The sequence below is a fragment of the Delphinapterus leucas genome, chromosome 4, assembly GCF_059928025.1.
Source record: "Delphinapterus leucas isolate spDelLeu-1000000601 "Yukka" chromosome 4, BTC_Dleu_Yukka2, whole genome shotgun sequence".
In the NCBI taxonomy this organism is placed as follows: Eukaryota; Metazoa; Chordata; class Mammalia; order Artiodactyla; family Monodontidae; genus Delphinapterus; species Delphinapterus leucas.
Genome location: NC_143132.1, coordinates 80,551,154 through 80,567,129, shown reverse-complemented (window position 1 = coordinate 80,567,129; position 15,976 = coordinate 80,551,154). Strand labels below are relative to the sequence as shown.

General features: G+C 42.3%; 1 protein-coding gene across 8 annotated transcripts in view; it reads left to right on the top strand.

The window, feature by feature from the left end:
* Nucleotides 1-15,976, top strand: part of ST6GAL1 (ST6 beta-galactoside alpha-2,6-sialyltransferase 1) — a 140,284-nt gene that overhangs the window by 55,378 nt on the left and 68,930 nt on the right. Inside the window, exon 1 of one of the 8 annotated variants that reach the window (XM_089910702.1) lies at nucleotides 2,856-3,211. The exons of 6 other annotated variants lie outside the window; for them this stretch is intronic. The gene's annotated coding sequence lies outside the window, so the exon portion shown is untranslated. Of the gene's footprint in view, nucleotides 1-2,855; nucleotides 3,212-3,241; nucleotides 3,403-15,976 lie in introns of those variants that run through there. One more of the 8 variants, XM_089910703.1, reaches the window with a different exon arrangement.

The window sequence follows — 15,976 nt, the reverse complement described above, 5'->3', positions numbered from 1 at the left end:
TTACCTCATAGTCAGCACACTCTAAAGAACCATTCAGACCCATTGGTTCCTTCCACATGTTCAGTCAAAGGATGCCTGTGGGCCCTCCCTGGATGGCCCATTGTAGGCCTTTCACAGTTGTCCCACGTGAGGACTGTCTTCTCTAGCCTCCCCAGGCCTCACCAGTGAAGTGTGTGCTCTTGTGACCTGGGCTCCTTGGAAGCATGGGTTAGTCACCTGATGGTCTCATCCCATACTGGGCAGGGGTATGAGCTGTCATGGTGCCTTCTATGATGATCCTTATTTATCTTGCTTCCTTTGCTCCTATAACTCCACCACTGGGGATGGGGAGGGGGCGTTGAGCTCGTGGGCAGAAGCAGGTTCCACCGAGTCACAGAGCTTGGCCTCTGCTCACCTTCCCACAATAGAAGCCAGTGTGGACTTCCATTCCCCAGCCACCTCCCCTCCCTTCTGAGATGACAGAGGGTCACTGCCTGTAATCTTTTGGGATATCAGTGGATCCCACTGTTTGAGAGGCCTTCTGGGTAGCACCATCTTCCTCATCTCCAGCTGACCTCCCATACTGCCAAACGGAGTTTGAGGACAGGAATCCAGTTCCTCACACCGAGCCTTCAGATTCTGCTGTACACCTGAGAACAGTTTCAGTATTCAACCATAAATATCTTTTAAAATTGTAAACATAGTACATGACCGTGACCTAAAATATCCACAACAAATATCTGAGACCTACTTTTCTGGGAATACAAAACCAAATTAGACATGGTCTTTGCCCTCAAGGCATTCACAGCCCACTATCCCATCCAGGTCAGATGGTTCCCACTGCTGGTCATCCCTTACGAGGCGAACCCTTTACTAACCCCCTCCAACACCACCCGTCTCCTCAAATCCTTCTGGGGATGGTAGAATTTGAGGAGATGGACTCGTGTGACAGAGGATGGCTCTGATCCCCCCATGCCAGCTCCCCATGATGCCTGGAGCTACCTATGGGCTGGGACTCTGACTTGAGTGTCCCTGTCCCCACAGCACCCAGCCTGGGTTGGGGGCTTCCTTTGCAGGCACTTGATAAACACTTTCATGAGGAGTTGAGTCAAGTTGTATCAAGTATCAAGTTCATAAAGGAATCCATTCCAAGGTCAAACTCCCTGCGGGGTCCCTGTGTCACTGCTTGGCTGGCCCTCGGGCAGAGCACATCCTTTGTCAGTTCCCTTCCATGAACAGCCAGTCCAACTCAATTATTAAGTTGCCATAAATAACCCGATGGACTTGAGATTTAAAGAAAAAAATTGTCGTACAGGGCCTGTTTTATGCCGGAGGGAGGGTTATTAGGTCACTGGGACTTCTGTTATTCCAAACAAAAAAGTCATTTCCTGTGTTGTCCTTTCAAGTATGTCACATGGAGCGAAGAGATGCTGGAATAGCAAAGGAAATGCCAGAGAAACTGGAAGTAAAGCTCACCAGGGCTGCAGACTTGCAGAAGTCATCCTGTGAGATCATGGAGTGGGATTTTTGTCTGCTTTTCAGTTAGGCAACTCAACAGGTGTTTTTTTTTTAATTTTAATTATTTAAAAAATGTCTTAGAAAATCAAGGGGCCTTTTTAAATAACTGTGCCTTAAGGGCCTCATTTGTAGGCAGGGGTAGCAGCGTGGTAGAAAGGGCTAGACTTGGGGAGTGAGATCTGAATCTTGGTTCTGTCGTTTTCAAGCTGTGTGGCCTTTGGAAACTCACTCAGTTGCTCTGAGCTTCAGCCTTCTCACCTGTAAAGTAACCCACAGACTTATTCAGAAGACTTAAAATAGAGAGTGCCTAGGACATAATAGGGGCTCAGGAAGTGAAACTTATAATTATGGTGATGCATATGGGTAGACATAGCGATGCTTCCTCATCAAAGATGGTCTCTGTGACCTGAATCACTCTGCATCCTCCTTATCGTCCATATATTCCCACGTGTTAAGATGTGATTATCTTCTTCTCCTAAATATCAACTCTAATACTAGAAGCTTGGTATAGCTTCCTCTCAGGCAGCATATGGGTACCCAGTGGCATGTCAATTCTACTCAGCACATTTTTAAAAAGGGAGACATTGGGAAAGAGAGGGTAATAGAAATAGTGCCCACAGCTCTGACAGCCACTCAGTCAGCTTAATTTGAGGCTTGCACAAGTGCAGGTAGGGAGACATGAACCAGGGTTCCCTCAGCCTCTGTAGAGTGAGCATCTTGTGCTGGATATGATCCCAGTGTTGAAATAGTTGTCTTTTTCATGCTACATGTTACTAAACTCACAATAATTATTTCTTCTGGTCCCCAGAAAAAGAAATCATAATCTTCTCCAGGGCTGGAGAATCATCCAGCGTGTTGGATTCACTGAGTGAACTTTTATATGAGTGTTCCAGGGTTGTATAAACAGACTATGTATTCTGTATTTTATGGGTGATTTAAGATAGTAGGTCTTTTTGTCTTTTTCTTTTTTACTGCACATGAATGTCCTTACAAAATAAGGGCTTATTTTAATTGACTTCTAATTCGGATTTATTAATTCAAATTTATTTTTTCATTTTATCTATAAATATTTCAATATGTATTTTTAAAAGGGACTTTTTAAAAATAAAAGCAACTTAACTATAATAGACTATTATCACATTTAAATAATGAACAAGTCCTTTGTATCATCAGAAATGGAGTCAGTATTTAAATTTCCCCAACTGTCGTACGTATGTGGACGTGTGTGTGTACACAGATGTGTATGCATATTTATATGTGTGTATATATGTCCATATATATAATTTTAAAAACAGGGTGTTTATTCAAATCAGGATCCAAATAAAGTCACTACATCGCAGTAGGTTCATACAACTTTTAAAATTCTTAAAATGCTTTTCATCAGTAGTTTCCCAAGAGAGGGGCATTCTCGAGCCTTAGCACTGATTTTGTAACCAACCATTGGGTGACGTGTGGCTCCACCCTCTCTTTACGCAGAGATGGATGTGAGGCCCACAGATGCCACCTCTGCTTATTTGCTCCCATTGCTCAACTGTCCCTTTCAGAAGCACCCACTTCCTGATCTTCTATTCATTCTTAAATGAAAAGATGACCTTTTGAGATTCTTCTTTAAATATTTGAAAACCAATCTGAAGGATGAGTTCAGCTGCCGAAATCTCAACTTCAGATCTTCACCCAAGAAGCTTTTCGTATTTGCTTTTCCTGGGCCATGCAGGTAGAACGCCATGTTTTTGATGAAGTGAAAGCTTGCAGCTTAGCTTAACTAGAAATAATATGGATCTCACCTTGGGATTGGGAAGAAGCATGCTGTGATGTAGAGAAGCCTGCCTGACCTCCCACACGATGGTGGAGCTTTGTGCTTTTCGTGCTTGCTGGCCTCAGGAGGAGGTAGATAGAGCGTAGCCGGTAAGGAGGTATTTCTGGGTAAAAATAACGACAGGATGTTTTGAAACAGGGCTCCTGTTCTCACAAGCCTCTCTCTGCAAATAGCTGAGGTTTCTGCAGTTGCTGCTGGTGGAACTTAAGTTCCTAAGAGCTCATTGCACACCTCCTTGAGTGGACCGTAGGGTGAGCTGGGCGAACCTGAAGTAGCCAAGTCAGGAGGGCAATGGTGTTTCCATCTGTAGAAAGGACCTCTTAGCCAAGGGCCTCTCACGATTAGACTCATATTGTTAGATGGCCCATTGTACATCCTATGCTGATGTTCACTTTGGATTAAATGCTCTAGAGTTCCATGCTCATATCTTTATGCCCTTCTGTTTTGCAAATGCCTTCAAGAGTCCTTCCTTTTGGCCATTTCATACCTCTTCCCCACCTCTACCCTTCTCTGCTTCTCCCAAGTAAGGTGCACCCTCCTCTTGGTCCCTGGTGCACTTACACGTATTCAATTCCTCCATGACCCACATGTTCCATGTTGCGTTGTCAGTTTCTTTTTTTGCCAGGCCATCTGCACTGCTGCACTCTGAGCTCTCTAAGCTTACTACCCAGTACACAGGATACGCTCAGCTTGCATGGTGGCTTGGGGGGATCTGCCTGCAGCACTCTGCTTGGGCTATGTTGTGGGCACATGAGAAGGAGGAGGTGTGTTCTTGGGAAAACTTGTTTCCAGAGACCTGAGACATGGAAAATAGTTAAATCACATTACAGAATGGAAGGCAGAGAATAGCAGGGGAGGCAGACAGGACGGCCCAACCTCCTTCCTGTGCAAATTATACTACTTAATCCTGGCCCATGCAGTCATTTACAGTTTATCTAGCACTTTCACATGCGTTTTCATCATTGGCCCCTGTTTTGTGAAACTGTGGCTCAGAGAGTGAAATGCCGTGCTGAGGGCTATCCAATTAGTAATGGTAGAACCAGGACTGGGGCCCAGTCTTCCGATTCTAAATCTAGTTTCCTTTTTACTCTTGGTCCCCAGTCTGAGGTTGGTAACCTGGAGCCTGGAAAGGAGAAGGGACTCACCTGGAACTGCAGGTGTGATGAAAGACTTTAGACAGTGCTGACCGTGCTGAGTGCTCTATGTGGCCAATGAATGGGAGGGAAAAACAGAGAAAGAACATTGACCAGTTACTATGTTCAATGAAAATCAAGTCACAAATGTGGGCCACATTTGTAATTTTAAATTTTATAATAGTCACGATAAAAAAGTACACATGAAATTAACTTTAATAGTATATTTTATGTAACCCTATATATGTTCAAAATATTATGTACTTTCTCATGTAATCAATAGAAAAAGTATTAATCCAACATCCTGCTTTTTTTTGCCACATGAAATTGTCAGACTCTGGTGTGTATTTTACATTTATAGTTCATCTCAACCGGGATTAGCCACAGTGCTGGGGCTCTGTAGACACATGTGGCTAGCGGCTACTGTATCGGGCAGTGCAGTGTTTTATACATATTTCATGCATTTCAGGAATCACATGAAGGATTTATTACAGTACTGCCTAAGAACTGAGGAGATGAAACCGGGAGAGGTTAGGTAGCTTGTCTGGGGTCATGAAGCTGGAGAGTGACAGAGTTGGATCCTGACAGAGCAGATCTGTCCCTCTGCTTCCCACTCTGGTGGCCTGCCACTCCTCAGGCAGAGAGAAAAGGAGGGGTGCTTGATCCGGTCCTGGAACGACGGCAGAATTGAATAGGTGGAAGTGAGCTGTGTTCTCGACATTGTGTCGTTACCCCTGAGTGATTGAGCTGCTGCTGGTCTGGATAGTATCGCGAGTGGTGGGGAAGGGGGCCCAGGGGCAAAGCAGAAGTAGCCCATTTCCAAACCATTGTGAAATTTGCTTCTGGAGGTAGCCGAGAGATTCTCGGGAAGTAAGGGGAACCATCATCTTCAAGTGCATATGCCAGAGTTAAGGGAGTCCTTTGAGTAGGTGGAGAGCCTCTCTTCCGGGACATGGGGTCATTAAGGACACTTTCCTTTTAGAAGTTATGTGAAGAGTCTGTTATAATACATAGAGCTCAGCTAGCCAGGGCTGGGTCATCAGGTACGTAGTGCAGTAAGTCCCCTGCATACGAACGAGTTCTGTTCCGAGAGCACGTTCGTAAGTCCAGTTGGTTCTTAAGTCCAACAAAGTCAGCCTAGGTACCCAACTAACACAATCAGCTATATAGCACTGTACTGTAATAGGTTTGTAATAGTTTTAACACAAATGATACATAAAAAGCAAACAAACACAAAAAACAAAGAAAGCATTTTTAATCTTACAGTACAGTACCTGGAAAAGTACAGTACAGTACAACAGCCGGTGCTTCTTAGCAGTAGCGGCCACATCTCTGCTGCTTTTACACTTGCTTCCAGACATCCTGGGCTTCAAATAAAGACACTGCACTACTGTACCGTATACAGCGCTGTAAAGAGCGCAAAAGCACAACCACTGGCAGAGGATGCACGCACGTGACAGTGTACGCCAGACACACGAACTAACGCACATGATTGGACATGCAGACGCACATTCGCATCACTGAAAGTTTGCAACTTGTAGGTTTGTATGTAGGGGCCTTACTGTAAATGTATTTGCCCTCCCCTGTGCTAAAGCAGAAGATCCTGTGGAGAAGGCCCGGTTTTATCTTTTTCCAGGAAGACTACCATATCCTAATGCAGGAGAAACTGAATGGGGAGGGCCACGGGCTTCTCCTGTGGGCAACCAAGTTGGTTCTAAGTTTGTTTTTCTTGTTTTATTCATAAACATTACAACAGCAGTAAAGACACACTTTGAAAATCCTGGCATCCTGACACATTGCTATTCATTTTACAGTGTTCCCTTGCAATCATTGTCCTTTTGTGGAAAAAAATAATTTTTTAATATAATTTTAACATGGACAAAGTTGATTTTATTGCTCCTGTTATCATAAACATTTTTCCATCTTTATAAGGCATGTAGTATGTTAATGGATTCAGAGAATATGACTAAATCCTATATCACAGTTTGCTTATTCCTGTGGCTAGATATTTGGGTTGTTTCAGAATATCTTGAGATTGTATTTGATGCTACTGCCTGCAGCCTCATGCTTATTTTCTTTTATATCTTTTATAATTAGATTGTGAAATTATAAATTTATAGTTGTCACTATATGTTATTTATAAATATAGATATAATTACAACTTTAAAACTATTTCTTAATAAGAAATTATCCAGCCTTTGAATTCTAAGCCAGAAGGCTTACAAACATTTTAAAGTGTATTGGTTCTTCTGGCATATTACTTCTGTTTTCTTGAGGTGTTGTTTCTGTTCCTCCTGCCTCCCCCGACTCCCCAGTTTTATTTGAAATGTAACTGACATACAGCATTGTGTAAGTTTAAGACGTACAGCATAAAATTCTGTTTTCTCAGCAACAAGTGACGTGTGAGCTCACCAGTCTTGCCACAAAACTACCAGCACTGGGTATGAAAATTTACCTAAAGTTTTGCTAAATTTCACAAAGGTCAAAATGTGTCAAGTGTTTGTGTGTTCTTCCCCACATGCTTCTTAGAACACACTGATGTAACTGACCAGAGGAATAGGTGAGGCTACCGTCCGTGCAGGGTGCTTCCTTGGAGGAAGGTTGGTTAAACAGCTTTTTTTGCAGACTGATGGTGAGGGCCAACCCCAGATACCCACAGCCTTTAAGTCCAGACACGGCACTTCGCCAAAGCTCAGCCTCAACCTCTCACAGCTGCAAAAAGCACAAAGCTCCAGTCCGAACCGCATAGAGCCTGTGGGAAAGGGATGACCTTCCTGTTTTCTTCCACACCCCGGATTGCATGTGGATCTATCACAGGCTTTGGAGTCAGGAAGACGTGTGACACTGGGCACATTATTTAATCTCCCTTTCATCTAAAGGGGACAACAGTGGTAGTTCCCTATAAATTTGCTGAGAGGATTAAATGTGTCAGTACTTGAAAAGTACTAAGAACAGGGTCTGACATAATTAGTACTCAATAAAATGTTGTAAATGTGGGTTTGAATCTCAGTTTCAACACATTCTAGATGCCTTCTTCAGGCAAATTACTTAATATTTCTGGCCTTGAGCTTCCTCATCTGTAAAATGGGATTATTTAACAACAGCCTCACAGAGATAACAGGGGATTTTAGTGAGATAATGTATAGAGAGCATTTAGCAGAGTCCTGCACAAAGAGGCCCTCCGTGAATGTAATATTAAGAAAAACATTGCTTTTTAGTTTTATTTTCTGTCCTTACATTGGTCTAAGTAGCAGTTCTATTGTAATTAGCTCAGATTTTGACATATGTGTGGTTACAGTGTATTTTTATTGTCCACGTTGTAGGTTTGGGGCCATCCTGAAACAAATGGGAGGCAAACAGTTTCATGTCCCTGAAGCTTTTAACAGGTTTTAATGAAATCTTGTTTTTAAGGTTAGCGAGAGCATAATTTCACAGAGAAGGATGATGCTTCATATGCTTATTAATTTTGTGGCTTTCTCCTACAGTTGGCATCAAAGGAAACTGTCAGGTTTATGGAAGGTATCAAGTGTTTCTTTATGCTCAGCAACACAAATCAAGTCTGTCTAAATGATAAGGTAAAAACCCAGTCTTAGGGAAATGCAAAAAAATGCCCAAGGAGGTACTTGAACACAGCTCATCCCGTTCGCCTTCCTCTTGTCTGTCCCAATTCCTCCTCCTCTTCATGTCTGAGTTGAGATCAAACATGGGAGGTGATCCCCAGGCTCCTCGAACCATCCAGACTGGGTGGCAGGCTTCTCCGTGTGGCACATGCTCTGCGGCTGTCATTCCTTCTTCCCTGTCTCTCTCCCTCCGGAGGCAGAGACCTCCGCAGTCACCCCTCCCTTCTCATTGCCTAGCGCCGGGCCTGACCAGCATAGCGCTCCATAAGTATGTGTTGGCTAAGTGGAGAAACTGCAAAAATCTGCCTGTGAAGTTAGAAGGTGTGTGTAGAGTAATGACAGGTGCATCTGCAAAGTGAGGCAAGTGGGCTGAGGAAAAGGAACGCAGTGATATTTACATTTGGAAAATGCAAAGGACTTTTCCCTTGCCTACACTTTCCTGGACCCTGTGAGGCATCAGTGTTCCCTAATCCCAGCTGTTTCTCACTCCTAAGCAGGCTTCTCTCTTTCAACATCTCGCCAACTCCCATCTGCTCCATCCACCCTTGCCAAGGATTTGGGGTGAGGCTAGTTCTGTGGTGTGTTCCTGTCCAATTTATATCCTTCCGTTTTGGGGGCAAAATCTGGACTCCAGGCACACCAGCAGAAAGGAGGAATGTTTCCTTCTTTAATCCTCATGCCCTGTGGGTTTGAGAAGGGCCAGGGCCTCCCTGGCTTTCCTTGGATGGTAGTAACTGGTGGCGTGGGGTGCTAGGTAGGTGGAGGAATAGTCTTGGTATGAAATGAGCCTTTGCTGTTCAAATGTTGGCTTTGGGGCCTTCTGCTTTGTCACTGCTCGTCTGAGAAGCCAAATCTAACCTAGTAACAGTATTCTTTACTGAGCACCTACTATATGGTGACAGTATACTGAGAGCTTCACAAATACTGGCTCAGGTGCTCACAATTGTAGGACCAGTGTGGGTCCCCTACAACTTCTGAGAAGCCTGGCCAGACCCTGAAGCCAGCAGCATGACACAGACTCAGTGGTAGAAGGAGAATTTGTCAGGAAGCCAAGAGATCTGAGTTCCACTTTAGCTTTGTCACAAACCAATACTCTGTAGCAGTGGGCCTCAGTTTTTCCAGCTATGAAAATAGGATGGGGAGAGTTTGATCAGATGCGTTTAAATTTCCTTCTGTTTCATGCCATCAGTGTGTCGACTCCAATCCAACCTGCTCTCTTCTTTGCCTGAGTGAATTTTGGATTGTGGGTTGGAATTATATAGTTCGGTAGTCTGAGTGAGTCTATCTCCTAGTGATACTCTGATCTCCCAGTGACAAAAACCTTGTTCTCGTAAATGCTTCCTAATCCTGGGCCTACCATATTGGTGAGATACGAAGCTTTTCCCCTTGTGTGAGGTCCCGAAACATCTTGGCTGCATGTATTTATCCTGGGACAGTTGTTTCCAGGCCTGGATCTTAAGTCCTTCTCACACTGAAAACCGAAATCAGTTGTCAGGGCCACTTTTAAATAACTTGGCCTTTAAATGTGTTGAAGTTCTTATTATTCTCCCTTTTATTATTAATGCTTTTGTGTCTGGTCTAAGAAATCTTTGCCTACCTCAAGATCATGAAGATATTCTCCTATATTTTCTTCTAGAAAAAATATAGTTCTTTATATATATATAGTTCTTTATAAATATATAGTTCTTTATATATATATATATATATATAAACTATATAAAGAAAATATATAGTTTCTTTATAGTTTGAATTTTCACATATAGGTCTAGGATCCACTTCAAATTAATAGGGTGAAGGACAGTTCAGGATTCATTTTTTCCCCTGTATAGATGTCCAGACACTCCAGAACAATTTATTAAGAAGACCTTTCTTTCCTCCATTGAATTTCACTGATACCACGAAAAAAAAAATTAAGTTACTGTAAAAACTTAAGTTACTGGTATTTCCAGATTCTTGTCTTTTTCATTGATCTATTTGTCCTTACATCATTGTCTTGATTACTGTGGTTTTATAACAAGTCTGGTAATTTAAGTCTTTTAACTTTGTTCTTCTCAGATTGCCTTTGCTCTTCTGGGTCCTTTGAGTTTTCTTATAAATTTTATAGTTAGCTTGTTAATTTCTACAAAATGCCTGTTGGGATTTTGATTGAAAATGCACTGAAGCTATAGGTCAACGTAATAGGGTTCTCCAGAGAAACAGAACTAATAGGATATGTGCGCGTTAATCTTATTAACACCCTTACAGACATACCCGGAATAATGTTTGACCAAATAAATATCTGGGCACCCGTGGCCCAGTTAACACATAAAATTAACCATCACAATCTATTTGGGGGAAAATGAACATTTTAACAAAACTGAACCTTCCAATTCATAACCATGGTATATGTTCCCATTTCTTTAGGTCATCCTTAATTTCTATCAGTAAGGTTTGTAGTTTTCAGTAAGAAGTTGTCTATCTTTAATTTCATTTGCTTCTTGGCATTCGATGTTTTGTTATTATAAATTGTATGTAAGATATATTTTCCAATTTTTTGTGTACTCGTACTTTTAAATAATACAGAATTTTTGCAAGAAACATAATTCCCAATTTGTCAGACAGCGGTGATGTTTAGGAGCTGTCATTCTGGATGTAACCATAAATCATCACTGAAATGTCCTATTCATCTCTATGCTACTTTACCATTTCCAAAGCATTTCCTTCCTTTGGGCCTCACGAGGGCTCTCAGAAAGAGACAGGGGAGCTATTATTATTCCTATTTTCATATAAGAAAATTTGGCCTCAGAGATATTATCTAAAGGTCCTGTGACTGACAAGTGACAGTGCCAGCCCCAGAACTCAGGACTTTCCTAAGAGAGAGGTCCTGCTCCTGATACTAAAGTCATTCTATATAAAGGTGACCTTTTATTGAGAACACACTGCAAAGGCCTCTGGCTTTATGGAGAATCTTCTGCCTGTGGCCTCTGTGGACGGCGTAGAAGGCAGGGAAGAATTCAGCAGAGGGAGAAAAGCGGACCAAGGTAACTATAAACCACTAGATCACGGAGGGAGGACAGGGTCACCGTCAGCCCATAGAGCACTTTTTTGTCTATTGGGAAAGATGCCCTTCCACCAGTGCAGCTAGAATGTGAGGGCTGTATGCAGTGCACACCTTGCAGTCATGTGTGACATCCCAGAGAGAAAACAGCAAACACAGAAGCCTTAATTATTCAGGAATTAATTAATGTTGACGAACCTAATTTAGTGAGTATTTTGGTTTTTTCCTTTTGAGAAGTTCAGCAGAAGTTGATTCACTAAAAGGGAATTCGCTAAAAGGGAAGAGACTCTCTTCCTTTAATTTTCCTTTTACAACCTTTCCAGTTTCCTTCCTTTCTCCGTCCTCCTCTTTCCTCTGTAGTAAGTGCCAGGCCCTGTGAGTGCAGAGATAAATGAGGGGGCATTTCCCCCTGGGAACTTAAAGTCTTACAAACTTTCTGGGCTGTCACCTACAATAAGGGACGTAGTTTATGTTATTATAGTTATTTTAAAAAAACAAAACTTTATTTTTAAGAAAACATTTATTTATTTTATTTATTTTTGGCTGCATCGGGTCGTAGTTGCAGCATGTGGGATCTTCGTTGTGGCACGCGGGCTCTTCGTTGTGGCGTGCAGGCTTCTCTCTAGTTGTGGCGTGCAGGCTCCAGGGCACGTGGGCTCTGTAGTTTGTGGCACACGGGCTCTCTAGTTGAGGCACGCGAGCTCAGTAGCTGGTGTGCGGGCTTAGCTGCCTGACAGCATTTGGGATCTTAGTTCCCTGACCAGGGACCAAACCCACGTCCCCTGCATTGGAAGGCAGATTCTTTACCACTGGACCACCAGGGAAGTCCCCAAAGTCTTTATCTTTTAGAAATATATACTGAAGTATTTACAAATGAATGCCATGTTATTTGGGGTTTGTTTAAAAATAATCTAGGGGGTAGGAATGGGTAGAAATATAAACAAAATAAGATTGGCCATAGTTGATAATTATTGAATCTGGGTCATGGGTCCATGGGAGTTCATTATCTGTCATCCATCCATATCCATCTTTCTAATGATCTATTTCAGACAAAAGTTTCATGAAGCACAGTTATTACATACAGTGAATTCTGATACTTTCAAATCTAGTTTACTCTATTTTTTAAAAAGCTGGTAGTGATGTTTTAAATTGGCTTTGAGACTCATTAATGTAAAATAATATGTATTTTGAAAAACACTGCTATAGTGTGGGAGAGAAGGACTATAAAATAAGTGATTACCATCCACCCCAAAGTGGTACTAGGGTGTTTATAGAGAGCTATGGGACACAAAGGAGAGAGAAGGACTGACCAAACAGGGTCCTGCAGGGTCCAGGAGAGCCTCAGAGACGTCCTTGAGCAGCTTGCGTGGAAGAGGAGGCATTTATGTGTTGACAAGATGGTAAGGAGAGATATTTGAGCTCAAGGATGAGGGCATTGGTACATGTGGGAATTGGTGAGGTGGGCTGGGTGAGTCTTAGTTAGGTCAGTGCAGCTAGAATGTGTGGGCTGTGGAGGAGTGGCCAGAGATGAGGTTACAGATAGCAGCAGAAAGCACGAAAGGTCTACGGGACAGCTTAAGGAATTTGGAATTGATTCTCTGTGTTTCAGGAAGACATTGCATGGTAAACTGAGAAATGACCCTGTACCATTTGCCTTTTACGAAGATCGCTATCAGCCATGTGGAGGTAGACCAGCCTATCGTATACAGTCATGGTTTACAATAGAAAACACAGACCCAAAGGAGACCCGGTCCTGGAAGCCAAATCTCCCAACGCATCTCATGCAGTTATCTTCCCACTCTGCCACATGCTTCTCAGAAGATCCACACAGATACACAAATTGGGCTCTTACAAGTATTTACTAAAGCAAAAATTATAGTCACTTTCAGGACATAGAGTTGGGAATAGAGCAAGCGCTATCTGTTCTTTCCTCTTCCCTCTGCAGCGTTCTCTCATCTGCAGAGTAAAGTTATGGTAACTGTGAGAGATTGATAATAATCACTTACACTTACAACATGGAATTTCTCTAGATGCTTTACAACTATTAACTCAATGTTCACAACAATTCTATGTGGTAATTATTATTATTTCCATATCACAGACGAGGAAACTGAAGTACATAGAAGTAAGTGATGTGCTTATGGTCCCACATCCAGCAATTAGCAAAGCTGGAATTTAGGTGAAGTCCACTCTCTTAACCACCATGATGCTTCTTGGCTAGGTTTGATTTCATTCCTTGAACCCAGATGTTTGAACAAAGATAGTCATGAAAAGATTTGGCTGTCAGCTTGATTCTCAATATTGCTAAATCTGAATCTTCCCTAATTCAGAGGAAGGAGGAAGTTTTTCTAGCTGGGAGAAGAAGGATGGCTTCTTGGAAGGAAGTGGTATTTTAATGGAGCTTTGAGAGATGGGTGAAATTTTGAGAAGTAAAAATTGCTGAGAACAAAGGACATAGCACCAGCCAAGGTGAAATAATCCAACTACAACCTCTGTCTACCACTGTTTATAATGAAAAACTGGACTGAATGCAAAAGTCTACTACATGAGAACTTGAAAAGTAATAGGCAGATAAGATACTGGAGTCAAAACTTGAACAGTGACCCATGATGGCCCTTGTCACGTGGAACTGCACAATTGTTTGGGAGGCTAAAACTCTAAGATAACCCCATCTTTCCAGTCAGAGGAACTAGGAAAATGAGCCGCTGGAAGCCAGAGAGTGTGAGGAAACTCCTGAGAGGAAAGAGCTGGCAAAGGGGAGCCACTAATTCTGTGTATGGATAGGCACAAGTCCTGGGTGTGCTACAAGGTGTGCATGTGTGGAACAGGTCCCAGGAAGCACAGCAAAGGTTTTGAGAATGTATCTGTGTTATTAACCACTAGCCGAGTCCCAGATAAATCCTTGAGTTGCCTATGTGACCGGCACACCCAACTGGCTTAGCAAAGCCTTTGAAAACTGAGCTGACATCAGAGCTACCAGTCACAAAAGGTAAGACAGAATTTTCTATCTGAACCTAAGTGGGCTACATGCCTGCTAAAACAAATAGACAAAAATATCAACATTTCAGAAGAATTTAACAGAATTCAGAGCCTCATTACATAATATCTAAAAGTCCAGGATGCAATTCAAATTTACTAAATCTAAAAAGTACCAGGAAAATCTGAACAATACTCAAAGGGAAAGACTATCACCAGGTGCTACCCCTGAGATGTCTCAGATGGTAGAACTCTCAGAGACTTAATGTAGCTCTTAGAACCATTTTCCACTCTTGAAAGACATGAAAAGATAGAGGTTTTCAGCAGAAAAATGGAAACGATACAAAATAACCAGATGGAAAATTCAGAATTGAGGAGACAACATCTGAAGTGATGAATTCACTGGGTGGGCTCAGTGGCAGAATAGAAAAAAGTCAGTGAACTTGAAGAGGGAACAAAAGAAATTATACAATATTTTAAATATATTTGTATATATATTTTTTATTGGAAAGAATGGATAGAATCTCAGGATCTGCGGACCAATATCAAAAAGTTGAAAATTCATGTTATTGGGGTCCCATCCTAGAAGGTGAAAAGATTTTCATGCAGACAAAATATTTGAAGACAGGATGGCTGAAAGTGTCCCATATTTGGTAAAAGGCATAAATTTACAAAGTATAGAATCTCTGTGTGAATCCAACACAGAATAAACCCAATGACAGCTACTCAGCCACATCATAATCAAACTGCTGAAAAACAAAAATAAAAAAATATTGAGAGCATCCAGGGACAGATGATATATTATATAAAAGGGAAACCTATTCAAGTACTGTGGAACATCTTTAAAGCGGTAGAAAAACAGAATTGTCAACCCACAATTTTTTTTTTTTTTTTTGCGGTACGCGGGCCTCTCACTGTTGTGGCCTCTCCCGTTGCGGAGCGCAGGCTCCGGATGCGCAGGCTCAGCGGCCATGGCTCACGGGCCCAGCCGCTCCGCAGCATGTGGGATCTTCCCGTACCGGGGCACGAACCCGTGTCCCCTGCATCGGCGGGCGGACTCTCAACCACTGCGCCACCAGGGAAGCCCTGTTTTTTTCTTTTAACATCTTTATTGGAGTATAATTGCTTTACAATGGTGTGTTAGTTTCTGCTCTATAACAAAGTGAATCAGCTATACATAAACATATATCCCCATATCTCCTCCCTCTTGCGTCTTCCTTCCACCCTCCCTATACCGCCTCTCTAGGTGGACACAAAACACTGAGCTGATCTCCCTGTGCTATGTGGCTGCTTCCCACTAGCTATCTATTTTACATTTGGTAGTGTATATATGTCCATGCCACTCTCTCACTTCGTCCCAGCTTACCCTTCCCCCTCACCATGTCCTCAAGTCCATTCTCTATGTCTGCGTCTTTATTCCTGTCCTGCCCCTAGGTTCTCCAGAACAATTTTTTTTTTTAGATGCCATATATATATGTGTTAGCATACGGTATTTGTTTTTCTTTCTGACTTACTTCAATCTGTATGACAGACTCTAGGTCCATCTACCTCACTACAAATAACTCAATTTTGTTTCTTTTTATGGTTGAGTAATCTTCCGTTGTACATATGTGCCACATCTTCTTTATCCATTCATCTGTCGATGGACACTTAGGTTGCTTCCATGTCCTGGCTATTGTAAACAGAGCTGCAGTGAATGTTGTGGTACATGACTCTTTTTGAATTATGGTTTTCTCAGGGTATATGCCCAGTAGTGGGATTGCTGGGTTGTATGGTAGTTCTATTTTTAGTTTTTTAAGGAACCTCCTTACTGTTCTCCATAGTGGCTGTATCAATCTACATTCCCACCAACTGTGCAAGAGGGTTCCCTTTTCTCCACACCCTCTCCAGCATTTAT